The sequence below is a fragment of the Schistocerca gregaria genome, unplaced genomic scaffold (assembly GCF_023897955.1).
Source record: "Schistocerca gregaria isolate iqSchGreg1 unplaced genomic scaffold, iqSchGreg1.2 ptg000355l, whole genome shotgun sequence".
NCBI classification, from domain to species: domain Eukaryota; kingdom Metazoa; phylum Arthropoda; class Insecta; order Orthoptera; family Acrididae; genus Schistocerca; species Schistocerca gregaria.
Window position 1 is genome coordinate 857,622 of NW_026061814.1, and position 24,977 is coordinate 882,598.

Below are 24,977 nucleotides of genomic sequence, written 5' to 3' on the forward strand. Positions count from 1 at the left end.
ATCGTATCTTACGATAGTTTAAAATCAGTATGGAAGCATCTTTGTCACATGAGAAAGGTAGCATGAAAAAAGGGCTGGCAGGGGTAGTGACAAGAAAGCAAGAAATGAAGACAGAGGGAAGCGGTCTCACCTGCCTGACACGCGTCGCGCTTCCAGATATTTGCGTAATTCGCACGGTGCATTCTCGGCTGTCCCCTTCCGTCCCGACTTGTCCCGACTTTGCTCGACTGCCGCTCGCTGCCGCTCGGGTCGCGGTCCATATGACAGCACAAGTACGAGAAGCATCTGCGAGATGGGCGCGGGCCGAACCGGCGTGTCCGAGGCGCCGTGTGCGGCCGTTCGGAGCTACCAGAGCCGCTCTGTGCTGCGCCGTGCCGTGGAAAGGTGCGAAAACATGCACACAAGACACAGGCTGTTCGGCAAAGTATCCATCTCTTGTAGCGACGAAAGGTTAATTTTTGTTTACAAATTTGCCGTTGTGCACTGCTACAAAATTGGAATTTAGCGCTCCTACAAAACAGTAGGCTCTGACGCATTTTAAGAGCACATCTGTCGATTCGCAGTGTTTCGTTATTTTCAACGAGTTCCTAGCACTCTTCCTCCGCGCATTCTTGTTCAAACTGAGTTCATTACTGTAATTTTGCATCTTACATTTAATACAGTGGTTTAAAATGCTTGTGGAAGCATCTTTGTCGCACCTGAGAGTTTGTATGAAAAGAGGACTGGCAGGTGTAGTGACATAAAATTTAGAAGAAGAGAGGGAGCCAACAGCACCCGGTGTTCCCAGGCGGTCACCCATCCAAGTACTAACCGGGCCCGATGTTGCTTAACTTCGGTGATCGGACGAGAACCGGTGTATTCAACATGGTATGGCCGTTGGCGTCCTTATACAGTAGCCGCACGGCAGAAGAAGGCTTCGCCTCTCCTCCCAACACACGCAATCGCCGTCTTCGGTGGCACATTTGACGCAAAGCACGTCCTTCCACCTCGAAGGCGACGCGCAGTGCGGCGCGCCGCCACGTGGGTCAGACGCACAACACAGCTGCTCGTTGCACCGCCTGTCATTCGTTTGTTCGACAAAGTATCCATCTCTTGTAGCGACGAAAGGTAAATTTTTGTTTACAAATTTGCCGTTGTGCACTGCTACAAAACAATATGCCCTGACGTATTTCACAACATTTCTGTCACTTCACACTGTTTTGTTATTTCCAGAGACTCTTTGGAAGTCTTCCTTGGCGCACTCTTTTCAAATTGAGTTCCTTAACATCGTATCTTACGATAGTTTAAAATCAGTATGGAAGCATCTTTGTCACATGAGAAAGGTAGCATGAAAAAAGGGCTGGCAGGGGTAGTGACAAGAAAGCAAGAAATGAAGACAGAGGGAAGCGGTCTCACCTGCCTGACACGCGTCGCGCTTCCAGATATTTGCGTAATTCGCACGGTGCATTCTCGGCTGTCCCCTTCCGTCCCGACTTGTCCCGACTTTGCTCGACTGCCGCTCGCTGCCGCTCGGGTCGCGGTCCATATGACAGCACAAGTACGAGAAGCATCTGCGAGATGGGCGCGGGCCGAACCGGCGTGTCCGAGGCGCCGTGTGCGGCCGTTCGGAGCTACCAGAGCCGCTCTGTGCTGCGCCGTGCCGTGGAAAGGTGCGAAAACATGCACACAAGACACAGGCTGTTCGGCAAAGTATCCATCTCTTGTAGCGACGAAAGGTTAATTTTTGTTTACAAATTTGCCGTTGTGCACTGCTACAAAATTGGAATTTAGCGCTCCTACAAAACAGTAGGCTCTGACGCATTTTAAGAGCACATCTGTCGATTCGCAGTGTTTCGTTATTTTCAACGAGTTCCTAGCACTCTTCCTCCGCGCATTCTTGTTCAAACTGAGTTCATTACTGTAATTTTGCATCTTACATTTAATACAGTGGTTTAAAATGCTTGTGGAAGCATCTTTGTCGCACCTGAGAGTTTGTATGAAAAGAGGACTGGCAGGTGTAGTGACATAAAATTTAGAAGAAGAGAGGGAGCCAACAGCACCCGGTGTTCCCAGGCGGTCACCCATCCAAGTACTAACCGGGCCCGATGTTGCTTAACTTCGGTGATCGGACGAGAACCGGTGTATTCAACATGGTATGGCCGTTGGCGTCCTTATACAGTAGCCGCACGGCAGAAGAAGGCTTCGCCTCTCCTCCCAACACACGCAATCGCCGTCTTCGGTGGCACATTTGACGCAAAGCACGTCCTTCCACCTCGAAGGCGACGCGCAGTGCGGCGCGCCGCCACGTGGGTCAGACGCACAACACAGCTGCTCGTTGCACCGCCTGTCATTCGTTTGTTCGACAAAGTATCCATCTCTTGTAGCGACGAAAGGTAAATTTTTGTTTACAAATTTGCCGTTGTGCACTGCTACAAAACAATATGCCCTGACGTATTTCACAACATTTCTGTCACTTCACACTGTTTTGTTATTTCCAGAGACTCTTTGGAAGTCTTCCTTGGCGCACTCTTTTCAAATTGAGTTCCTTAACATCGTATCTTACGATAGTTTAAAATCAGTATGGAAGCATCTTTGTCACATGAGAAAGGTAGCATGAAAAAAGGGCTGGCAGGGGTAGTGACAAGAAAGCAAGAAATGAAGACAGAGGGAAGCGGTCTCACCTGCCTGACACGCGTCGCGCTTCCAGATATTTGCGTAATTCGCACGGTGCATTCTCGGCTGTCCCCTTCCGTCCCGACTTGTCCCGACTTTGCTCGACTGCCGCTCGCTGCCGCTCGGGTCGCGGTCCATATGACAGCACAAGTACGAGAAGCATCTGCGAGATGGGCGCGGGCCGAACCGGCGTGTCCGAGGCGCCGTGTGCGGCCGTTCGGAGCTACCAGAGCCGCTCTGTGCTGCGCCGTGCCGTGGAAAGGTGCGAAAACATGCACACAAGACACAGGCTGTTCGGCAAAGTATCCATCTCTTGTAGCGACGAAAGGTTAATTTTTGTTTACAAATTTGCCGTTGTGCACTGCTACAAAATTGGAATTTAGCGCTCCTACAAAACAGTAGGCTCTGACGCATTTTAAGAGCACATCTGTCGATTCGCAGTGTTTCGTTATTTTCAACGAGTTCCTAGCACTCTTCCTCCGCGCATTCTTGTTCAAACTGAGTTCATTACTGTAATTTTGCATCTTACATTTAATACAGTGGTTTAAAATGCTTGTGGAAGCATCTTTGTCGCACCTGAGAGTTTGTATGAAAAGAGGACTGGCAGGTGTAGTGACATAAAATTTAGAAGAAGAGAGGGAGCCAACAGCACCCGGTGTTCCCAGGCGGTCACCCATCCAAGTACTAACCGGGCCCGATGTTGCTTAACTTCGGTGATCGGACGAGAACCGGTGTATTCAACATGGTATGGCCGTTGGCGTCCTTATACAGTAGCCGCACGGCAGAAGAAGGCTTCGCCTCTCCTCCCAACACACGCAATCGCCGTCTTCGGTGGCACATTTGACGCAAAGCACGTCCTTCCACCTCGAAGGCGACGCGCAGTGCGGCGCGCCGCCACGTGGGTCAGACGCACAACACAGCTGCTCGTTGCACCGCCTGTCATTCGTTTGTTCGACAAAGTATCCATCTCTTGTAGCGACGAAAGGTAAATTTTTGTTTACAAATTTGCCGTTGTGCACTGCTACAAAACAATATGCCCTGACGTATTTCACAACATTTCTGTCACTTCACACTGTTTTGTTATTTCCAGAGACTCTTTGGAAGTCTTCCTTGGCGCACTCTTTTCAAATTGAGTTCCTTAACATCGTATCTTACGATAGTTTAAAATCAGTATGGAAGCATCTTTGTCACATGAGAAAGGTAGCATGAAAAAAGGGCTGGCAGGGGTAGTGACAAGAAAGCAAGAAATGAAGACAGAGGGAAGCGGTCTCACCTGCCTGACACGCGTCGCGCTTCCAGATATTTGCGTAATTCGCATGGTGCATTCTCGGCTGTCCCCTTCCGTCCCGACTTGTCCCGACTTTGCTCGACTGCCGCTCGCTGCCGCTCGGGTCGCGGTCCATATGACAGCACAAGTACGAGAAGCATCTGCGAGATGGGCGCGGGCCGAACCGGCGTGTCCGAGGCGCCGTGTGCGGCCGTTCGGAGCTACCAGAGCCGCTCTGTGCTGCGCCGTGCCGTGGAAAGGTGCGAAAACATGCACACAAGACACAGGCTGTTCGGCAAAGTATCCATCTCTTGTAGCGACGAAAGGTTAATTTTTGTTTACAAATTTGCCGTTGTGCACTGCTACAAAATTGGAATTTAGCGCTCCTACAAAACAGTAGGCTCTGACGCATTTTAAGAGCACATCTGTCGATTCGCAGTGTTTCGTTATTTTCAACGAGTTCCTAGCACTCTTCCTCCGCGCATTCTTGTTCAAACTGAGTTCATTACTGTAATTTTGCATCTTACATTTAATACAGTGGTTTAAAATGCTTGTGGAAGCATCTTTGTCGCACCTGAGAGTTTGTATGAAAAGAGGACTGGCAGGTGTAGTGACATAAAATTTAGAAGAAGAGAGGGAGCCAACAGCACCCGGTGTTCCCAGGCGGTCACCCATCCAAGTACTAACCGGGCCCGATGTTGCTTAACTTCGGTGATCGGACGAGAACCGGTGTATTCAACATGGTATGGCCGTTGGCGTCCTTATACAGTAGCCGCACGGCAGAAGAAGGCTTCGCCTCTCCTCCCAACACACGCAATCGCCGTCTTCGGTGGCACATTTGACGCAAAGCACGTCCTTCCACCTCGAAGGCGACGCGCAGTGCGGCGCGCCGCCACGTGGGTCAGACGCACAACACAGCTGCTCGTTGCACCGCCTGTCATTCGTTTGTTCGACAAAGTATCCATCTCTTGTAGCGACGAAAGGTAAATTTTTGTTTACAAATTTGCCGTTGTGCACTGCTACAAAACAATATGCCCTGACGTATTTCACAACATTTCTGTCACTTCACACTGTTTTGTTATTTCCAGAGACTCTTTGGAAGTCTTCCTTGGCGCACTCTTTTCAAATTGAGTTCCTTAACATCGTATCTTACGATAGTTTAAAATCAGTATGGAAGCATCTTTGTCACATGAGAAAGGTAGCATGAAAAAAGGGCTGGCAGGGGTAGTGACAAGAAAGCAAGAAATGAAGACAGAGGGAAGCGGTCTCACCTGCCTGACACGCGTCGCGCTTCCAGATATTTGCGTAATTCGCACGGTGCATTCTCGGCTGTCCCCTTCCGTCCCGACTTGTCCCGACTTTGCTCGACTGCCGCTAGCTGCCGCTCGGGTCGCGGTCCATATGACAGCACAAGTACGAGAAGCATCTGCGAGATGGGCGCGGGCCGAACCGGCGTGTCCGAGGCGCCGTGTGCGGCCGTTCGGAGCTACCAGAGCCGCTCTGTGCTGCGCCGTGCCGTGGAAAGGTGCGAAAACATGCACACAAGACACAGGCTGTTCGGCAAAGTATCCATCTCTTGTAGCGACGAAAGGTTAATTTTTGTTTACAAATTTGCCGTTGTGCACTGCTACAAAATTGGAATTTAGCGCTCCTACAAAACAGTAGGCTCTGACGCATTTTAAGAGCACATCTGTCGATTCGCAGTGTTTCGTTATTTTCAACGAGTTCCTAGCACTCTTCCTCCGCGCATTCTTGTTCAAACTGAGTTCATTACTGTAATTTTGCATCTTACATTTAATACAGTGGTTTAAAATGCTTGTGGAAGCATCTTTGTCGCACCTGAGAGTTTGTATGAAAAGAGGACTGGCAGGTGTAGTGACATAAAATTTAGAAGAAGAGAGGGAGCCAACAGCACCCGGTGTTCCCAGGCGGTCACCCATCCAAGTACTAACCGGGCCCGATGTTGCTTAACTTCGGTGATCGGACGAGAACCGGTGTATTCAACATGGTATGGCCGTTGGCGTCCTTATACAGTAGCCGCACGGCAGAAGAAGGCTTCGCCTCTCCTCCCAACACACGCAATCGCCGTCTTCGGTGGCACATTTGACGCAAAGCACGTCCTTCCACCTCGAAGGCGACGCGCAGTGCGGCGCGCCGCCACGTGGGTCAGACGCACAACACAGCTGCTCGTTGTACCGCCTGTCATTCGTTTGTTCGACAAAGTATCCATCTCTTGTAGCGACGAAAGGTAAATTTTTGTTTACAAATTTGCCGTTGTGCACTGCTACAAAACAATATGCCCTGACGTATTTCACAACATTTCTGTCACTTCACACTGTTTTGTTATTTCCAGAGACTCTTTGGAAGTCTTCCTTGGCGCACTCTTTTCAAATTGAGTTCCTTAACATCGTATCTTACGATAGTTTAAAATCAGTATGGAAGCATCTTTGTCACATGAGAAAGGTAGCATGAAAAAAGGGCTGGCAGGGGTAGTGACAAGAAAGCAAGAAATGAAGACAGAGGGAAGCGGTCTCACCTGCCTGACACGCGTCGCGCTTCCAGATATTTGCGTAATTCGCACGGTGCATTCTCGGCTGTCCCCTTCCGTCCCGACTTGTCCCGACTTTGCTCGACTGCCGCTCGCTGCCGCTCGGGTCGCGGTCCATATGACAGCACAAGTACGAGAAGCATCTGCGAGATGGGCGCGGGCCGAACCGGCGTGTCCGAGGCGCCGTGTGCGGCCGTTCGGAGCTACCAGAGCCGCTCTGTGCTGCGCCGTGCCGTGGAAAGGTGCGAAAACATGCACACAAGACACAGGCTGTTCGGCAAAGTATCCATCTCTTGTAGCGACGAAAGGTTAATTTTTGTTTACAAATTTGCCGTTGTGCACTGCTACAAAATTGGAATTTAGCGCTCCTACAAAACAGTAGGCTCTGACGCATTTTAAGAGCACATCTGTCGATTCGCAGTGTTTCGTTATTTTCAACGAGTTCCTAGCACTCTTCCTCCGCGCATTCTTGTTCAAACTGAGTTCATTACTGTAATTTTGCATCTTACATTTAATACAGTGGTTTAAAATGCTTGTGGAAGCATCTTTGTCGCACCTGAGAGTTTGTATGAAAAGAGGACTGGCAGGTGTAGTGACATAAAATTTAGAAGAAGAGAGGGAGCCAACAGCACCTTTTTTTTTTTTTTTTTTTTTTTTATTTTTTTATTTTTTTTTTTTTTTTAATTTTGCATCTTACATTTAATACAGTGGTTTAAAATGATTGTGGAAGCATCTTTGTCGCACCTGAGAGTTTGTATGAAAAGAGGACTGGCAGGTGTAGTGACATAAAATTTAGAAGAAGAGAGGGAGCCAACAGCACCTTTTTTTTTTTTTTTTTATGAGAGGGAGCCAACAGCACTTTTTTTTCATAAATTAAATAGGCCTGCAACACGTGAAAACGAAATGTGATAAATGCCTCCCATTTATACGCCAAAAACTGAAAGAGGAAACGGAAAGATAAGGTGGATCCACACCGTAACAATCGATGATGACGACTGTCCAAAGGGAACACAAAACATTTGTACGCAACCAGGACGACGCATCCACCGGAAAAGGAAAGTCATTGTCGGTCGGGCATCGAGCGTGGCTGGCAGGCGGCGGCAATGAGGGCAGGGGTCAATTAGTCTGAGGCCTGGCCACAGTGTCGCCCCCACACCCGTCATCACTCATATCGACCGTAAAACAAAACAATATTTCATGTATGAAAAAAAGAGAAATCGCAACAGCCTAGGTATAGTAAAAACAACATGAAACAAAACGCTATTTTAAAGCGCCGGTAATCCCGGTGTGAAATCCCACACCGACGAAAGGTTCCAAAAGTGCCGAGCGCAGACACGTGACGAGAAGTGGGAGCGCTCGACAGTAAAAGAAATGAAAAAAGAAAAAAGAAAAAATAACGCAAACAGTCACCACTAGAAACTAGAACTGAAACAATAGTAAAGAATCTCGTCACGCCACATACGGGGAAAAAAAAGAAAAAAGAAACTAATAATACCGACACTCATGCCAAACAAGAAGTTTGGCAATAACGTTCAGAAAAAACTGAAAAGACTTCTGATGTCGTTCGATAGTCGAGTTTCGGCAATTTTCGTTCCAGAAAACATAGAGAAAGTCGCATTTATTCATATTGTGTCGCTCAAGGGCAATTTGAAAATACGAGACAATAACATCCATGTTACGCAGGTACCGACATACGCGCAAAAGCATGCGCCAGTGCGACCTGCAAAAAATTTGCAAAATTTTGCCGATAATGTGGCGATGTCTGAATCTGAGAATGTTGGGTCCATAAAAAGGTAAGGAAGTCCAAATCGGTACACAACTTTAAAGAGAAAATAGCAAAAACTGTATGGCCAAAGATCCACACCGTGGCATTTCGCTTGGTGGTGGGGTAGACGACACACTGCGGAATTAATACATCATCCACAGTAACGGTTCGAGCGTCCACCCGCTGAATCAGACGAATCATATCCCTGGCGACGTCCCAAACACGGCGGAAGCGGTCACACGCAAAGCGGTGTTCAAGAGTATCGTCGACAGTACACACGTCACACACTCCAGATGGGATAAGGTTGATGGAATGAAGTTTGGAGTTGGTGGGGATGGTGCGATGCACCACCTTGTACCATGCAGCGTGTACGGAAGCCGGGAGGACTTTGTTGGCGAGGTTTTGCCACACTGCCACCCAGTTGCAGCGTGGCAATCGATACTCCCACTTGCAACGAATAGGAGGTCCGCGTATAGCATCGCAGACAGCGCTAACCGTGTGGGCGGAGATGTCACGAAGTGTCAGGTAACTATTATCGAAATAGTAGCGGCGCACATAAGAAAGATAAAACGGGATGTGCGACACAGAAACAGGTGCCACTTCAGAATGAGGACGATAACGATTAAAAACAACCGCGGTGGGACTGCAAGGTGCCTTCTGCATAACAGCGGTAATTCTCTTCCAAAGGAGAGCCGCACATTTGGCTGAAAAATCGACAAGTCCCAAACCGCCGTCGGACAGGCCCAAGGTACAGACAGCATGTGACACCTTAAAAATCTCCCCCCTCCATAAAAACCAGTAAATCGCCTGTGTGATGGCGCGCCCCAATTGCTTGGGTACCGGGAGAACCTGCGCAAGGTACCACGCCCTTGCCAAGAAGTTATTATTTATTAAATGCACCTTTTCCCGAAGGGCCAAATTTCGGACCGCATGGATCTTGACAACAGCACGAATCCGATGCAGCGTAGGCCGCCAATTTAATGCTTCCATCTGCTGTGGATTCGAGGATAAAAGGACTCCAAGAACTTTATGCTGCTGCTGTACACAGAACCAGTCCCTACGAAGGGTACGTGCGCGGGCGGTGAGCGGTAAAAGAACAGTTTTCTGTGTATTGACAATCGCCCCCGTAGCTTGTTCAAAGTTGTGCAGAACGACTTGCAACCTGTCAACATCGTCTAAATGCTCAATAAATACGCCAAGGTCATCAGCGTATGCTTTACAAACCAATCTGGTAGTCCCCATCTGAATGCCGCGACATTCCTGACCGATATAGCGGAGGAGGGGATCCAGCGCAATGGCAAAAAGCGCCATGGAAAGCGGACACCCTTGCCGCACGGAGCGACCTACACGAAAAGCAGGAGTAAGACGACCATTAACACAGATGCGTGACGTAGCATTTTGCAACAGTTGCGTCACTAAGTTGGTAAATTTATAACCAAACCCCATGCGTACCAATACCTGACGCAAATAAAAATGACTAATACGGTCAAAGGCATTCTTAAAATCAACTAATAAAATCGCCGCAGTCCGAAGCCGAGCACTTTTTACATAACCAATGCAGTCCCTGTAAGCAAGGATAGCGTCAAAGATATTCCGATCGCGCACCGCACACGTTTGCTGAGGACTAAGTACCGCCGGCAAAATGTTTTTAAGTCGCTGAGCGACGCAGCGCGTGACGATCTTGTAGTCAACATTTAATAAAGTAATCGGACGGACAGCGTCGATATTTGGCACAGCATTGGATTTGGGAACGAGCTTCACAACCCCCTCCACAAAGGCAACTGGTACAGTCACACCATTTCGAATATCATTTACCAAATCTACTAAAATCTCACTAAAAAGATGAAAAAATTTCAAATAAAATTCCGCAGGAATCCCATCTGGACCTGGAGACTTCCCGTTGGGACTCCGCCGAACGGCATCGAGAACTTCATCAGACGTAAAGGCGTCAGTTAAATGATTCCTGTCCGGGCGAGTTAAAACATGGGGTACAGTCTGCAAAAAATCTCGCAACGCGTCGGAATCCACATCAACAGCACGGAAAAGTGAAGCGAAATGTTCAAAAATATCTGTTTCAATTTCCGACTGTACAGAAGTGCGATCGCCGTTTCGCAGCCGCCAAACATTAATCTTCAAACGTTCACGGCGTTTGCGTTCCCTGTGTAAATGGTAAATGGACAGAGGTTCCCCAGTAACAAGTCCCGCAGGCTGACTTCGGACGGTCACCCCATCACTAACGGCACGCATGTCAAGTAAAAGCTTTGCTTGAAATTGCTTCAGAGTAGGCAACAACTCGGGCTGTGACGTCACCCGCAACGCTAAGTCCCGTAAACAAGCCTGGCGGAAGCGAGCCGTTGCCCGACGCCAGCGTGCCGCCTCACGGCTGTAATCAATTAAAAATTTCCTAATCGCCGGTTTAACTATCGCAACCCACCACTCAATGGTGCTACTATGACCGCCTCGAGTCCGCAACAACCGTTGCCATATACGGTTAAAACAAGTCACAAAATGGTCGTCATTGAGTAAACTGCAATTGAACTTCCACAAATTGGTACGGCGAGGAACACACAAACGAGGCAATAAAAGACGACAGGAGTAACTGGAGTGGTCAGAAAATACGACAGGAGTCACGTCAGCACTACAAATACGGGCAGACAGCTGCCTAGACACATAAATCCGATCGAGGCGGCTACGCCCGGTACCGTAAAAATAGGTGAAGTAGGTGAAATCCGGGTGTAAAACACGCCACGTGTCGAGCAGCTGAAAACTAGTGACTAAAGTACCCAGCTCGTGACATTTGTTTGGACGCGGCTCTTGATCGCTGTCGTCTAAAACACAATTAAAATCACCCCCAACGATTAAAGTATCGACATTCCTGGATAGAAGCTGACACAAATCTCTACCATAAAATTCAGCCCTGGCCGGTTTAACATTTCCTGACGGAGCGTACACATTTACAAACACAATTCCAAAAATGGTACAAGCAACAGCGCGACCGTTCGGTAAAATGTCAACGTTAGATATTGGTAAGCCAGAACGCACTAAAATTGCAGTGCCCGTATCGTTATCAGGGGCAATATTATCAATCACAGTAAAATCAGTAAAATCATGCAAAAACAAAAGCGCTTCACAAGTCACCTCCTGTAAAAAAGCGACGTGGCAGTTATTATCATACAAGAAATTTTTTAAAATCATAGCCTTCTGCGGATTTCGCAACTTATTAAGATTAACTGTTAAGATGTTCCACTGGCTACAGTCGTTAACCATATACACGTAATAACACAGTTAAAAAACAAGAAAATAAAAGAAAAACATGAAATTTGCTTAAAACAAGATAAACCATACAAAATTGCTAGGAGGGGGAGGACATACAATGAGTCACACTAATGGTTACCACCGGCCTCCACATCCGCCGACCAATCCTGTGACTGACTAGGAAGGGGGGGCGGGAGCGGTGGAGTCCCAGAAACTGTGACGGCACCTTCTGTGACGGAATGCTCCACGGCGGGCATCTCGACATCCGAAGATAAAGGCGGCACCAAATCGTGGGTGGAAGGGGGGGCACGACGAAGGTGCGAATCTTCGGCCTTTCTTTTGGTTGGAAAGGGAGAAGGTGTCACAGACAAAGGCGGATCCACCGCCATGCCGGAATCGGCATCAGAAGTCGGTTGGCTCAGGAAGGTTTTCAAATGTTGCACCGCGATGTCACGTTTCTGCGTTGCAGCAACAACATCACCCTCCGGCTGAGTGCGGGAAGAGGTCTGCTTTTTCGCGTGGCGCCTGCTGCCTCCCCCCTGAGACGGGCGGTGGCCGAGGTCTACGCCGTCGCGCGTGGCCGGTTGTCGGGAGGTCGGTTGCCCGACCGACCGAACCTGAGGGGGGGCAGGAGAACGCGCCACCGGAGACGGACTCCGATTTTTGTCCGAAAAACCACGCGTATTAAACGAAGCAGAGCTACTGGCACTACGTAAACGTGGGGTGCCAGAAGCTCGAGCGACATTCCGGTCCCTACGCGGTTTCGGTGCAGTAAAAGCTTCACGTTCTACAACAGCACTGGCACCAGAAAGACTGTCGGGGACGGTAGTAGGAGCAACCGCCGATATGTCGGGTTCCGTAACCGGGACAGTATGCGGAACAATTTCTGCCGACATCGGCACGGATTGCGGTGAGACTTCGTCCACTACCGGTTTTTCAAAAACAGATTCAGTTGTCGCACCCGCGAGCAAAGAAGGCTCAACAGGAGGTTCAGAAACAGAAACAGAGTCACTATCAGGAACAGACGTGTCCATGACGTCAGTGGCGGCCGATACAGGTGGGGCGGCCGCGAGTTGCACACGTGCGGGGGGGGGGCGGAACCTAAACTCGTTGCAGCAACAGAAGCAAAGCTAGGCCCACTTAAAACGTCCTCACGTGGCAATTGAACAGGCTGCCTGCGTTTAGGACAGTTTTGTCGATAATGACCAACAGCACCGCAAAAGGAACACGTCTGAGGTTGACCACTATAGGTTATAAAAGCACGATGACCGTTAACTAACAAGAAGGACGGAATATGTTGTCGTACTATCATCTTTACACTCCTCACGCCGTTTTCGACCTGAAAAACATAGGCGGAAGACCACTTCTCTTTAAAAACAGATAGCACGGTCCCGTACGGCCGCAAATGACGAGATATTGTGTCATTCCGGATTTCAAAAGGCAAGTTGAACACACGAACATTTCGAAGGCCAAACCCACCATGAGAAATAGTCACGTTACTAATGCGACCGTCTAGATGTCGAAATTTACGGATACCATCATTAACATTTACCACGGTATCACACAATTCGGGAGTTTTCAACTTCAAAAACACGGAATTGATAAAAGTATCAAATTGAACTCCGAGAACGTCATCGGTCGACAAACACAATTCCTCAAGTATCCAACGGTGAATTTCGAAAGCTGACGGTTTTCCGACGGAACTATCGAATTCGCATTGCACATTATTTTGTCGTTCTTCACTATTATCATATAGCCATAGCCATAGCCATAACTTACGGACTTGATGAAATGTAGCCGCGAGGCAGGAGACAGACGACACGCGAGGCGCCGCCGGCCAAGTCGCACAAGGAAGTACTGCTCGCTCGGCACCGAGGTGTTGCCAGGCGGGCAGACAGCCAAGTACTAACCGGGCCCGATGTTGCTTAACTTCGGTGATCGGACGAGAACCGGTGTATTCTACATGGTATGGCCGTTGGCGTCCTTATACAGTAGCCGCACGGCAGAAGAAGGCTTCGCCTCTCCTCCCAACACACGCAATCGCCGTCTTCGGTGGCACATTTGACGCAAAGCACGTCCTTCCACCTCGAAGGCGACGCGCAGTGCGGCGCGCCGCCACGTGGGTCAGACGCACAACACAGCTGCTCGTTGCACCGCCTGTCATTCGTTTGTTCGACAAAGTATCCATCTCTTGTAGCGACGAAAGGTAAATTTTTGTTTACAAATTTGCCGTTGTGCACTGCTACAAAACAATATGCCCTGACGTATTTCACAACATTTCTGTCACTTCACACTGTTTTGTTATTTCCAGAGACTCTTTGGAAGTCTTCCTTGGCGCACTCTTTTCAAATTGAGTTCCTTAACATCGTATCTTACGATAGTTTAAAATCAGTATGGAAGCATCTTTGTCACATGAGAAAGGTAGCATGAAAAAAGGGCTGGCAGGGGTAGTGACAAGAAAGCAAGAAATGAAGACAGAGGGAAGCGGTCTCACCTGCCTGACACGCGTCGCGCTTCCAGATATTTGCGTAATTCGCACGGTGCATTCTCGGCTGTCCCCTTCCGTCCCGACTTGTCCCGACTTTGCTCGACTGCCGCTCGCTGCCGCTCGGGTCGCGGTCCATATGACAGCACAAGTACGAGAAGCATCTGCGAGATGGGCGCGGGCCGAACCGGCGTGTCCGAGGCGCCGTGTGCGGCCGTTCGGAGCTACCAGAGCCGCTCTGTGCTGCGCCGTGCCGTGGAAAGGTGCGAAAACATGCACACAAGACACAGGCTGTTCGGCAAAGTATCCATCTCTTGTAGCGACGAAAGGTTAATTTTTGTTTACAAATTTGCCGTTGTGCACTGCTACAAAATTGGAATTTAGCGCTCCTACAAAACAGTAGGCTCTGACGCATTTTAAGAGCACATCTGTCGATTCGCAGTGTTTCGTTATTTTCAACGAGTTCCTAGCACTCTTCCTCCGCGCATTCTTGTTCAAACTGAGTTCATTACTGTAATTTTGCATCTTACATTTAATACAGTGGTTTAAAATGCTTGTGGAAGCATCTTTGTCGCACCTGAGAGTTTGTATGAAAAGAGGACTGGCAGGTGTAGTGACATAAAATTTAGAAGAAGAGAGGGAGCCAACAGCACCCGGTGTTCCCAGGCGGTCACCCATCCAAGTACTAACCGGGCCCGATGTTGCTTAACTTCGGTGATCGGACGAGAACCGGTGTATTCAACATGGTATGGCCGTTGGCGTCCTTATACAGTAGCCGCACGGCAGAAGAAGGCTTCGCCTCTCCTCCCAACACACGCAATCGCCGTCTTCGGTGGCACATTTGACGCAAAGCACGTCCTTCCACCTCGAAGGCGACGCGCAGTGCGGCGCGCCGCCACGTGGGTCAGACGCACAACACAGCTGCTCGTTGTACCGCCTGTCATTCGTTTGTTCGACAAAGTATCCATCTCTTGTAGCGACGAAAGGTAAATTTTTGTTTACAAATTTGCCGTTGTGCACTGCTACAAAACAATATGCCCTGACGTATTTCACAACATTTCTGTCACTTCACACTGTTTTGTTATTTCCAGAGACTCTTTGGAAGTCTTCCTTGGCGCACTCTTTTCAAATTGAGTTCCTTAACATCGTATCTTACGATAGTTTAAAATCAGTATGGAAGCATCTTTGTCACATGAGAAAGGTAGCATGAAAAAAGGGCTGGCAGGGGTAGTGACAAGAAAGCAAGAAATGAAGACAGAGGGAAGCGGTCTCACCTGCCTGACACGCGTCGCGCTTCCAGATATTTGCGTAATTCGCACGGTGCATTCTCGGCTGTCCCCTTCCGTCCCGACTTGTCCCGACTTTGCTCGACTGCCGCTCGCTGCCGCTCGGGTCGCGGTCCATATGACAGCACAAGTACGAGAAGCATCTGCGAGATGGGCGCGGGCCGAACCGGCGTGTCCGAGGCGCCGTGTGCGGCCGTTCGGAGCTACCAGAGCCGCTCTGTGCTGCGCCGTGCCGTGGAAAGGTGCGAAAACATGCACACAAGACACAGGCTGTTCGGCAAAGTATCCATCTCTTGTAGCGACGAAAGGTTAATTTTTGTTTACAAATTTGCCGTTGTGCACTGCTACAAAATTGGAATTTAGCGCTCCTACAAAACAGTAGGCTCTGACGCATTTTAAGAGCACATCTGTCGATTCGCAGTGTTTCGTTATTTTCAACGAGTTCCTAGCACTCTTCCTCCGCGCATTCTTGTTCAAACTGAGTTCATTACTGTAATTTTGCATCTTACATTTAATACAGTGGTTTAAAATGCTTGTGGAAGCATCTTTGTCGCACCTGAGAGTTTGTATGAAAAGAGGACTGGCAGGTGTAGTGACATAAAATTTAGAAGAAGAGAGGGAGCCAACAGCACCCGGTGTTCCCAGGCGGTCACCCATCCAAGTACTAACCGGGCCCGATGTTGCTTAACTTCGGTGATCGGACGAGAACCGGTGTATTCAACATGGTATGGCCGTTGGCGTCCTTATACAGTAGCCGCACGGCAGAAGAAGGCTTCGCCTCTCCTCCCAACACACGCAATCGCCGTCTTCGGTGGCACATTTGACGCAAAGCACGTCCTTCCACCTCGAAGGCGACGCGCAGTGCGGCGCGCCGCCACGTGGGTCAGACGCACAACACAGCTGCTCGTTGTACCGCCTGTCATTCGTTTGTTCGACAAAGTATCCATCTCTTGTAGCGACGAAAGGTAAATTTTTGTTTACAAATTTGCCGTTGTGCACTGCTACAAAACAATATGCCCTGACGTATTTCACAACATTTCTGTCACTTCACACTGTTTTGTTATTTCCAGAGACTCTTTGGAAGTCTTCCTTGGCGCACTCTTTTCAAATTGAGTTCCTTAACATCGTATCTTACGATAGTTTAAAATCAGTATGGAAGCATCTTTGTCACATGAGAAAGGTAGCATGAAAAAAGGGCTGGCAGGGGTAGTGACAAGAAAGCAAGAAATGAAGACAGAGGGAAGCGGTCTCACCTGCCTGACACGCGTCGCGCTTCCAGATATTTGCGTAATTCGCACGGTGCATTCTCGGCTGTCCCCTTCCGTCCCGACTTGTCCCGACTTTGCTCGACTGCCGCTCGCTGCCGCTCGGGTCGCGGTCCATATGACAGCACAAGTACGAGAAGCATCTGCGAGATGGGCGCGGGCCGAACCGGCGTGTCCGAGGCGCCGTGTGCGGCCGTTCGGAGCTACCAGAGCCGCTCTGTGCTGCGCCGTGCCGTGGAAAGGTGCGAAAACATGCACACAAGACACAGGCTGTTCGGCAAAGTATCCATCTCTTGTAGCGACGAAAGGTTAATTTTTGTTTACAAATTTGCCGTTGTGCACTGCTACAAAATTGGAATTTAGCGCTCCTACAAAACAGTAGGCTCTGACGCATTTTAAGAGCACATCTGTCGATTCGCAGTGTTTCGTTATTTTCAACGAGTTCCTAGCACTCTTCCTCCGCGCATTCTTGTTCAAACTGAGTTCATTACTGTAATTTTGCATCTTACATTTAATACAGTGGTTTAAAATGCTTGTGGAAGCATCTTTGTCGCACCTGAGAGTTTGTATGAAAAGAGGACTGGCAGGTGTAGTGACATAAAATTTAGAAGAAGAGAGGGAGCCAACAGCACCCGGTGTTCCCAGGCGGTCACCCATCCAAGTACTAACCGGGCCCGATGTTGCTTAACTTCGGTGATCGGACGAGAACCGGTGTATTCAACATGGTATGGCCGTTGGCGTCCTTATACAGTAGCCGCACGGCAGAAGAAGGCTTCGCCTCTCCTCCCAACACACGCAATCGCCGTCTTCGGTGGCACATTTGACGCAAAGCACGTCCTTCCACCTCGAAGGCGACGCGCAGTGCGGCGCGCCGCCACGTGGGTCAGACGCACAACACAGCTGCTCGTTGCACCGCCTGTCATTCGTTTGTTCGACAAAGTATCCATCTCTTGTAGCGACGAAAGGTAAATTTTTGTTTACAAATTTGCCGTTGTGCACTGCTACAAAACAATATGCCCTGACGTATTTCACAACATTTCTGTCACTTCACACTGTTTTGTTATTTCCAGAGACTCTTTGGAAGTCTTCCTTGGCGCACTCTTTTCAAATTGAGTTCCTTAACATCGTATCTTACGATAGTTTAAAATCAGTATGGAAGCATCTTTGTCACATGAGAAAGGTAGCATGAAAAAAGGGCTGGCAGGGGTAGTGACAAGAAAGCAAGAAATGAAGACAGAGGGAAGCGGTCTCACCTGCCTGACACGCGTCGCGCTTCCAGATATTTGCGTAATTCGCACGGTGCATTCTCGGCTGTCCCCTTCCGTCCCGACTTGTCCCGACTTTGCTCGACTGCCGCTCGCTGCCGCTCGGGTCGCGGTCCATATGACAGCACAAGTACGAGAAGCATCTGCGAGATGGGCGCGGGCCGAACCGGCGTGTCCGAGGCGCCGTGTGCGGCCGTTCGGAGCTACCAGAGCCGCTCTGTGCTGCGCCGTGCCGTGGAAAGGTGCGAAAACATGCACACAAGACACAGGCTGTTCGGCAAAGTATCCATCTCTTGTAGCGACGAAAGGTTAATTTTTGTTTACAAATTTGCCGTTGTGCACTGCTACAAAATTGGAATTTAGCGCTCCTACAAAACAGTAGGCTCTGACGCATTTTAAGAGCACATCTGTCGATTCGCAGTGTTTCGTTATTTTCAACGAGTTCCTAGCACTCTTCCTCCGCGCATTCTTGTTCAAACTGAGTTCATTACTGTAATTTTGCATCTTACATTTAATACAGTGGTTTAAAATGCTTGTGGAAGCATCTTTGTCGCACCTGAGAGTTTGTATGAAAAGAGGACTGGCAGGTGTAGTGACATAAAATTTAGAAGAAGAGAGGGAGCCAACAGCACCCGGTGTTCCCAGGCGGTCACCCATCCAAGTACTAACCGGGCCCGATGTTGCTTAACTTCGGTGATCGGACGAGAACCGGTGTATTCAACATGGTATGGCCGTTGGCGTCCTTATACAGTAGCCGCACGGCAGAAGAAGGCTTCGCCTCTCCTCCCAACACACGCAATCGCCGTCTTCGGTGGCACATTTGACGCAAAGCACGTCCTTCCACCTCGAAGGCGACGCGCAGTGCGGCGCGCCGCCACGTGGGTCAGACGCACAACACAGCTGCTCGTTGTACCGCCTGTCATTCGTTTGTTCGACAAAGTATCCATCTCTTGTAGCGACGAAAGGTAAATTTTTGTTTACAAATTTGCCGTTGTGCACTGCTACAAAACAATATGCCCTGACGTATTTCACAACATTTCTGTCACTTCACACTGTTTTGTTATTTCCAGAGACTCTTTGGAAGTCTTCCTTGGCGCACTCTTTTCAAATTGAGTTCCTTAACATCGTATCTTACGATAGTTTAAAATCAGTATGGAAGCATCTTTGTCACATGAGAAAGGTAGCATGAAAAAAGGGCTGGCAGGGGTAGTGACAAGAAAGCAAGAAATGAAGACAGAGGGAAGCGGTCTCACCTGCCTGACACGCGTCGCGCTTCCAGATATTTGCGTAATTCGCACGGTGCATTCTCGGCTGTCCCCTTCCGTCCCGACTTGTCCCGACTTTGCTCGACTGCCGCTCGCTGCCGCTCGGGTCGCGGTCCATATGACAGCACAAGTACGAGAAGCATCTGCGAGATGGGCGCGGGCCGAACCGGCGTGTCCGAGGCGCCGTGTGCGGCCGTTCGGAGCTACCAGAGCCGCTCTGTGCTGCGCCGTGCCGTGGAAAGGTGCGAAAACATGCACACAAGACACAGGCTGTTCGGCAAAGTATCCATCTCTTGTAGCGACGAAAGGTTAATTTTTGTTTACAAATTTGCCGTTGTGCACTGCTACAAAATTGGAATTTAGCGCTCCTACAAAACAGTAGGCTCTGACGCATTTTAAGAGCACATCTGTCGATTCGCAGTGTTTCGTTATTTTCAACGAGTTCCTAGCACTCTTCCTCCGCGCATTCTTGTTCAAACTGAGTTCATTACTGTAATTTTGCATCTTACATTTAATACAGTGGTTTAAAATGCTTGTGGAAGCATCTTTGTCGCACCTGAGAGTTTGTATGAAAAGAGGACTGGCAGGTGTAGTGACATAAAATTTAGAAGAAGAGAGGGAGCCAACAGCACCCGGTGTTCCCAGGCGGTCACCCATCCAAGTACTAACCGGGCCCGATGTTGCTTAACTTCGGTGATCGGACGAGAACCGGTGTATTCAACATGGTATGGCCGTTGGCGTCCTTATACAGTAGCCGCACGGCAGAAGAAGGCTTCGCCTCTCCTCCCAACACACGCAATCGCCGTCTTCGGTGGCACATTTGACGCAAAGCACGTCCTTCCACCTCGAAGGCGACGCGCAGTGCGGCGCGCCGCCACGTGGGTCAGACGCACAACACAGCTGCTCGTTGCACCGCCTGTCATTCGTTTGTTCGACAAAGTATCCATCTCTTGTAGCGACGAAAGGTAAATTTTTGTTTACAAATTTGCCGTTGTGCACTGCTACAAAACAATATGCCCTGACGTATTTCACAACATTTCTGTCACTTCACACTGTTTTGTTATTTCCAGAGACTCTTTGGAAGTCTTCCTTGGCGCACTCTTTTCAAATTGAGTTCCTTAACATCGTATCTTACGATAGTTTAAAATCAGTATGGAAGCATCTTTGTCACATGAGAAAGGTAGCATGAAAAAAGGGCTGGCAGGGGTAGTGACAAGAAAGCAAGAAATGAAGACAGAGGGAAGCGGTCTCACCTGCCTGACACGCGTCGCGCTTCCAGATATTTGCGTAATTCGCACGGTGCATTCTCGGCTGTCCCCTTCCGTCCCGACTTGTCCCGACTTTGCTCGACTGCCGCTCGCTGCCGCTCGGGTCGCGGTCCATATGACAGCACAAGTACGAGAAGCATCTGCGAGATGGGCGCGGGCCGAACCGGCGTGTCCGAGGCGCCGTGTGCGGCCGTTCGGAGCTACCAGAGCCGCTCTGTGCTGCGCCGTGCCGTGGAAAGGTGCGAAAACATGCACACAAGACACAGGCTGTTCGGCAAAGTATCCATCTCTTGTAGCGACGAAAGGTTAATTTTTGTTTACAAATTTGCCGTTGTGCACTGCTACAAAATTGGAATTTAGCGCTCCTACAAAACAGTAGGCTCTGACGCATTTTAAGAGCACATCTGTCGATTCGCAGTGTTTCGTTATTTTCAACGAGTTCCTAGCACTCTTCCTCCGCGCATTCTTGTTCAAACTGAGTTCATTACTGTAATTTTGCATCTTACATTTAATACAGTGGTTTAAAATGCTTGTGGAAGCATCTTTGTCGCACCTGAGAGTTTGTATGAAAAGAGGACTGGCAGGTGTAGTGACATAAAATTTAGAAGAAGAGAGGGAGCCAACAGCACCCGGTGTTCCCAGGCGGTCACCCATCCAAGTACTAACCGGGCCCGATGTTGCTTAACTTCGGTGATCGGACGAGAACCGGTGTATTCAACATGGTATGGCCGTTGGCGTCCTTATACAGTAGCCGCACGGCAGAAGAAGGCTTCGCCTCTCCTCCCAACACACGCAATCGCCGTCTTCGGTGGCACATTTGACGCAAAGCACGTCCTTCCACCTCGAAGGCGACGCGCAGTGCGGCGCGCCGCCACGTGGGTCAGACGCACAACACAGCTGCTCGTTGCACCGCCTGTCATTCGTTTGTTCGACAAAGTATCCATCTCTTGTAGCGACGAAAGGTAAATTTTTGTTTACAAATTTGCCGTTGTGCACTGCTACAAAACAATATGCCCTGACGTATTTCACAACATTTCTGTCACTTCACACTGTTTTGTTATTTCCAGAGACTCTTTGGAAGTCTTCCTTGGCGCACTCTTTTCAAATTGAGTTCCTTAACATCGTATCTTACGATAGTTTAAAATCAGTATGGAAGCATCTTTGTCACATGAGAAAGGTAGCATGAAAAAAGGGCTGGCAGGGGTAGTGACAAGAAAGCAAGAAATGAAGACAGAGGGAAGCGGTCTCACCTGCCTGACACGCGTCGCGCTTCCAGATATTTGCGTAATTCGCACGGTGCATTCTCGGCTGTCCCCTTCCGTCCCGACTTGTCCCGACTTTGCTCGACTGCCGCTCGCTGCCGCTCGGGTCGCGGTCCATATGACAGCACAAGTACGAGAAGCATCTGCGAGATGGGCGCGGGCCGAACCGGCGTGTCCGAGGCGCCGTGTGCGGCCGTTCGGAGCTACCAGAGCCGCTCTGTGCTGCGCCGTGCCGTGGAAAGGTGCGAAAACATGCACACAAGACACAGGCTGTTCGGCAAAGTATCCATCTCTTGTAGCGACGAAAGGTTAATTTTTGTTTACAAATTTGCCGTTGTGCACTGCTACAAAATTGGAATTTAGCGCTCCTACAAAACAGTAGGCTCTGACGCATTTTAAGAGCACATCTGTCGATTCGCAGTGTTTCGTTATTTTCAACGAGTTCCTAGCACTCTTCCTCCGCGCATTCTTGTTCAAACTGAGTTCATTACTGTAATTTTGCATCTTACATTTAATACAGTGGTTTAAAATGCTTGTGGAAGCATCTTTGTCGCACCTGAGAGTTTGTATGAAAAGAGGACTGGCAGGTGTAGTGACATAAAATTTAGAAGAAGAGAGGGAGCCAACAGCACCCGGTGTTCCCAGGCGGTCACCCATCCAAGTACTAACCGGGCCCGATGTTGCTTAACTTCGGTGATCGGACGAGAACCGGTGTATTCAACATGGTATGGCCGTTGGCGTCCTTATACAGTAGCCGCACGGCAGAAGAAGGCTTCGCCTCTCCTCCCAACACACGCAATCGCCGTCTTCGGTGGCACATTTGACGCAAAGCACGTCCTTCCACCTCGAAGGCGACGCGCAGTGCGGCGCGCCGCCACGTGGGTCAGACGCACAACACAGCTGCTCGTTGCACCGCCTGTCATTCGTTTGTTCGACAAAGTATCCATCTCTTGTAGCGACGAAAGGTAAATTTTTGTTTACAAATTTGCCGTTGTGCACTGCTACAAAACAATATGCCCTGACGTATTTCACAACATTTCTGTCACTTCACACTGTTTTGTTATTTCCAGAGACTCTTTGGAAGTCTTCCTTGGCGCACTCTTTTCAAATTGAGTTCCTTAACATCGTATCTTACGATAGTTTAAAATCAGTATGGAAGCATCTTTGTCACATGAGAAAGGTAGCATGAAAAAAGGGCTGGCAGGGGTAGTGACAAGAAAGCAAGAAATGAAGACAGAGGGAAGCGGTCTCACCTGCCTGACACGCGTCGCGCTTCCAGATATTTGCGTAATTCGCACGGTGCATTCTCGGCTGTCCCCTTCCGTCCCGACTTGTCCCGACTTTGCTCGACTGCCGCTCGCTGCCGCTCGGGTCGCGGTCCATATGACAGCACAAGTACGAGAAGCATCTGCGAGATGGGCGCGGGCCGAACCGGCGTGTCCGAGGCGCCGTGTGCGGCCGTTCGGAGCTACCAGAGCCGCTCTGTGCTGCGCCGTGCCGTGGAAAGGTGCGAAAACATGCACACAAGACACAGGCTGTTCGGCAAAGTATCCATCTCTTGTAGCGACGAAAGGTTAATTTTTGTTTACAAATTTGCCGTTGTGCACTGCTACAAAATTGGAATTTAGCGCTCCTACAAAACAGTAGGCTCTGACGCATTTTAAGAGCACATCTGTCGATTCGCAGTGTTTCGTTATTTTCAACGAGTTCCTAGCACTCTTCCTCCGCGCATTCTTGTTCAAACTGAGTTCATTACTGTAATTTTGCATCTTACATTTAATACAGTGGTTTAAAATGCTTGTGGAAGCATCTTTGTCGCACCTGAGAGTTTGTATGAAAAGAGGACTGGCAGGTGTAGTGACATAAAATTTAGAAGAAGAGAGGGAGCCAACAGCACCCGGTGTTCCCAGGCGGTCACCCATCCAAGTACTAACCGGGCCCGATGTTGCTTAACTTCGGTGATCGGACGAGAACCGGTGTATTCTACATGGTATGGCCGTTGGCGTCCTTATACAGTAGCCGCACGGCAGAAGAAGGCTTCGCCTCTCCTCCCAACACACGCAATCGCCGTCTTCGGTGGCACATTTGACGCAAAGCACGTCCTTCCACCTCGAAGGCGACGCGCAGTGCGGCGCGCCGCCACGTGGGTCAGACGCACAACACAGCTGCTCGTTGTACCGCCTGTCATTCGTTTGTTCGACAAAGTATCCATCTCTTGTAGCGACGAAAGGTAAATTTTTGTTTACAAATTTGCCGTTGTGCACTGCTACAAAACAATATGCCCTGACGTATTTCACAACATTTCTGTCACTTCACACTGTTTTGTTATTTCCAGAGACTCTTTGGAAGTCTTCCTTGGCGCACTCTTTTCAAATTGAGTTCCTTAACATCGTATCTTACGATAGTTTAAAATCAGTATGGAAGCATCTTTGTCACATGAGAAAGGTAGCATGAAAAAAGGGCTGGCAGGGGTAGTGACAAGAAAGCAAGAAATGAAGACAGAGGGAAGCGGTCTCACCTGCCTGACACGCGTCGCGCTTCCAGATATTTGCGTAATTCGCACGGTGCATTCTCGGCTGTCCCCTTCCGTCCCGACTTGTCCCGACTTTGCTCGACTGCCGCTCGCTGCCGCTCGGGTCGCGGTCCATATGACAGCACAAGTACGAGAAGCATCTGCGAGATGGGCGCGGGCCGAACCGGCGTGTCCGAGGCGCCGTGTGCGGCCGTTCGGAGCTACCAGAGCCGCTCTGTGCTGCGCCGTGCCGTGGAAAGGTGCGAAAACATGCACACAAGACACAGGCTGTTCGGCAAAGTATCCATCTCTTGTAGCGACGAAAGGTTAATTTTTGTTTACAAATTTGCCGTTGTGCACTGCTACAAAATTGGAATTTAGCGCTCCTACAAAACAGTAGGCTCTGACGCATTTTAAGAGCACATCTGTCGATTCGCAGTGTTTCGTTATTTTCAACGAGTTCCTAGCACTCTTCCTCCGCGCATTCTTGTTCAAACTGACTTCATTACTGTAATTTTGCATCTTACATTTAATACAGTGGTTTAAAATGCTTGTGGAAGCATCTTTGTCGCACCTGAGAGTTTGTATGAAAAGAGGACTGGCAGGTGTAGTGACATAAAATTTAGAAGAAGAGAGGGAGCCAACAGCACCCGGTGTTCCCAGGCGGTCACCCATCCAAGTACTAACCGGGCCCGATGTTGCTTAACTTCGGTGATCGGACGAGAACCGGTGTATTCAACATGGTATGGCCGTTGGCGTCCTTATACAGTAGCCGCACGGCAGAAGAAGGCTTCGCCTCTCCTCCCAACACACGCAATCGCCGTCTTCGGTGGCACATTTGACGCAAAGCACGTCCTTCCACCTCGAAGGCGACGCGCAGTG

The 24,977-nt window shown here is 49.4% G+C and overlaps 14 non-coding genes across 14 annotated transcripts; all 14 read right to left on the reverse strand.

The window, feature by feature from the left end:
* Window positions 1–762: 762 nt before the first annotated feature.
* On the reverse strand, window positions 763–881 carry LOC126308118 (5S ribosomal RNA). The gene has a single exon (XR_007554042.1). It is a non-coding gene; the product is annotated as a 5S ribosomal RNA (ribosomal RNA).
* Window positions 882–2,027: 1,146 nt separating this feature from the next.
* Window positions 2,028–2,146, reverse strand: LOC126308119 (5S ribosomal RNA). Its single transcript, XR_007554043.1, has one exon. It is a non-coding gene; the product is annotated as a 5S ribosomal RNA (ribosomal RNA).
* A 1,146-nt stretch (window positions 2,147–3,292) lies between these two features.
* LOC126308120 (5S ribosomal RNA) lies at window positions 3,293–3,411 on the reverse strand. Its single transcript, XR_007554044.1, has one exon. It is a non-coding gene; the product is annotated as a 5S ribosomal RNA (ribosomal RNA).
* A 1,146-nt stretch (window positions 3,412–4,557) lies between these two features.
* Window positions 4,558–4,676, reverse strand: LOC126308121 (5S ribosomal RNA). The gene has a single exon (XR_007554045.1). It is a non-coding gene; the product is annotated as a 5S ribosomal RNA (ribosomal RNA).
* A 1,146-nt stretch (window positions 4,677–5,822) lies between these two features.
* On the reverse strand, window positions 5,823–5,941 carry LOC126308122 (5S ribosomal RNA). Its single transcript, XR_007554046.1, has one exon. It is a non-coding gene; the product is annotated as a 5S ribosomal RNA (ribosomal RNA).
* An 8,672-nt stretch (window positions 5,942–14,613) lies between these two features.
* Window positions 14,614–14,732, reverse strand: LOC126308123 (5S ribosomal RNA). Its single transcript, XR_007554047.1, has one exon. It is a non-coding gene; the product is annotated as a 5S ribosomal RNA (ribosomal RNA).
* Window positions 14,733–15,878: 1,146 nt separating this feature from the next.
* On the reverse strand, window positions 15,879–15,997 carry LOC126308124 (5S ribosomal RNA). The gene has a single exon (XR_007554048.1). It is a non-coding gene; the product is annotated as a 5S ribosomal RNA (ribosomal RNA).
* Window positions 15,998–17,143: 1,146 nt separating this feature from the next.
* LOC126308125 (5S ribosomal RNA) lies at window positions 17,144–17,262 on the reverse strand. Its single transcript, XR_007554049.1, has one exon. It is a non-coding gene; the product is annotated as a 5S ribosomal RNA (ribosomal RNA).
* Window positions 17,263–18,408: 1,146 nt separating this feature from the next.
* LOC126308129 (5S ribosomal RNA) lies at window positions 18,409–18,527 on the reverse strand. Its single transcript, XR_007554051.1, has one exon. It is a non-coding gene; the product is annotated as a 5S ribosomal RNA (ribosomal RNA).
* A 1,146-nt stretch (window positions 18,528–19,673) lies between these two features.
* Window positions 19,674–19,792, reverse strand: LOC126308130 (5S ribosomal RNA). The gene has a single exon (XR_007554052.1). It is a non-coding gene; the product is annotated as a 5S ribosomal RNA (ribosomal RNA).
* Window positions 19,793–20,938: 1,146 nt separating this feature from the next.
* Window positions 20,939–21,057, reverse strand: LOC126308131 (5S ribosomal RNA). The gene has a single exon (XR_007554053.1). It is a non-coding gene; the product is annotated as a 5S ribosomal RNA (ribosomal RNA).
* A 1,146-nt stretch (window positions 21,058–22,203) lies between these two features.
* On the reverse strand, window positions 22,204–22,322 carry LOC126308132 (5S ribosomal RNA). The gene has a single exon (XR_007554054.1). It is a non-coding gene; the product is annotated as a 5S ribosomal RNA (ribosomal RNA).
* A 1,146-nt stretch (window positions 22,323–23,468) lies between these two features.
* LOC126307782 (5S ribosomal RNA) lies at window positions 23,469–23,587 on the reverse strand. The gene has a single exon (XR_007553760.1). It is a non-coding gene; the product is annotated as a 5S ribosomal RNA (ribosomal RNA).
* Window positions 23,588–24,733: 1,146 nt separating this feature from the next.
* On the reverse strand, window positions 24,734–24,852 carry LOC126308133 (5S ribosomal RNA). Its single transcript, XR_007554055.1, has one exon. It is a non-coding gene; the product is annotated as a 5S ribosomal RNA (ribosomal RNA).
* Window positions 24,853–24,977: the final 125 nt, after the last annotated feature.